Source organism: Vigna radiata, chromosome 7 (genome assembly GCF_000741045.1).
Source record: "Vigna radiata var. radiata cultivar VC1973A chromosome 7, Vradiata_ver6, whole genome shotgun sequence".
NCBI classification, from domain to species: domain Eukaryota; kingdom Viridiplantae; phylum Streptophyta; class Magnoliopsida; order Fabales; family Fabaceae; genus Vigna; species Vigna radiata.
Genome location: NC_028357.1, coordinates 48,211,703 through 48,213,687, shown reverse-complemented (window position 1 = coordinate 48,213,687; position 1,985 = coordinate 48,211,703). Strand labels below are relative to the sequence as shown.

Genomic DNA, 1,985 nt, shown 5'->3' with positions numbered 1-1,985 from the left:
TATCTTTTTTTTAAAATTTTAGTTAACATCTTTTATTTTTTATTTTATTTTTAAATACAACAGATTGATATGAATGTGAAGAGATAATTAACACCACATTCCAGCACACTAAATTTTTTAAAAAAAAATAGTTAATACTTTTTAGTCGGTATATAATATATTTCTAGTTTTATTATGTTACCTTTTTTGACAAACAATGCCGAACATTTTTCATCTTGATAGTCTAATTTGGGTGAAAAGCTTAATGTGTTGAATTTGCAATTTCCAAATTAGAACCTTTCAATTATGTAAGTTAACTTGTAATGGAATTGGTTTGCTGCAGTGTACACATACCCTCCTAGCAGATATTGGCCTCATCATATTGTAGCTATTTTTCTTTGTATTTTCTTAACAGTGTGTTGTTTCAGCAATTTTTCGTGTTAAAGTAAAAGACAAATGATATTTGACCTATACAATTTTTTTATATTTATTTTAATATTGTTTTTTTATTAAAAAAATACTTTTTTATAATTATTTTATTGGTTAAAAAAAATTCAGCAAGCAAAATTTGAAACATAAAATTGTGTCAAACCCAAAATTATAGTTTCCCTGAAGTTCACACAAAGGTGTAGCTTTTATCGAAAGGAGATGGAAATACAGATAATGGAGTCTCTCTAATCGTGGGGTTCTCCCTAGTAACAGTGGTGATATGTGGCTGAGATCCTCTTGGTGGAGAAGCATGAAGAGCAGAGGTCAGAAGTACCTCTCTTCGAACATTTTCTTGCTCCTGTGATATTCTCAGTGCCCGTAGTGCCGTTAGGTATAAAGCACAACCTAGGAAAACCGAGGTTAAAGCAAACACCCCTGCCCCACTGAACAAACCTTCTCTAACACTAAGGCAACTGGGTTTAGCTTTCCACCATTTCTTCAGATGTCCTGACTCTACACTAACTCCTGCCAACAACAATATCTCCCCAACTGCAAAGCAAATCCTACACCACATTGTCAAATCAATATTCATATTTTTGTCTCAATCTTAAAATTAACACTAATAATCTGAGAAAACAGATAACGAAGAACCATTTTGTCATGCAATAGATGGAAAAATAATATCTTTTTCCTTACCAAGTTGCAACGAAGAAGAAACCAGCTAGCCACGTCAATGATTTGGCAGAAGCAGAATCAGGATCCAAGGTGAGTAATGCAGGAGATGAATTACTAACTGCTATCAACATGAAAGTGTGCTCCACCAATATGGCCAATGCTAGTCCAATGAAAGCACAAGATGCGCATAACAATGGCTTTTTCCCACTGCCACTGTAAACACATTCTGATTTACTACCCTTTCCATTTACATCTGTGTTCATCCATATCACCTGCCATATCAACACCAGATTATAAACAATGTTCATTTCTTTCTGTTGTCTTTGAACAAGCCAACAGATACCTAATTTTCAAACAATATTAACCGAACCAGTACCTTCGAACGTGTGGCTTCTGCTGTGAGACACAGAAGGAAACAGAATAGGCCCAATAAGATTGTGAGAGCCATAATAAAGACACCTGTTTTGCTACTCAAATCTGTTTTTCTTCTCCTTGGTTCAAGGTCAGCATGTGTGACTGCCATTATTGTTTGGGTTAAGGAGAAACACAAATCACCCAACAGGTTTTTATGTATGGAGTTAAGTTTTATGTTATGCAGGAAATGTTTGAATAGAATAAAAATAGAATTGCTTGGAACAAAGGTTACTTAAAGACCAGAGATTCCCATGTTGTAGGATTTGATGCCATGGCATTCACACAAGGTACATTGCATAATTAATTATAAGCACTAAAAGAGTACTATTTGATGAGGATAAAGCCTGTGTTCATGAATACACTATAGAATCTTTACTCTCCCAAAGTATACAAGCCTTTCAGTAAATCAGAGTTCGTAGATCTTTACAAAAACCAAGAGAACATTTATGTATGCATAGCCCTTAAAAGGTATTGTCAAGTACTAAGTA

The 1,985-nt window shown here is 34.2% G+C and overlaps 1 pseudogene; it reads right to left on the bottom strand.

Annotated features, from left to right (window-relative positions):
* Positions 1-812: 812 nt before the first annotated feature.
* Positions 813-1,628, bottom strand: LOC106768020 (annotated as a pseudogene).
* Positions 1,629-1,985: the final 357 nt, after the last annotated feature.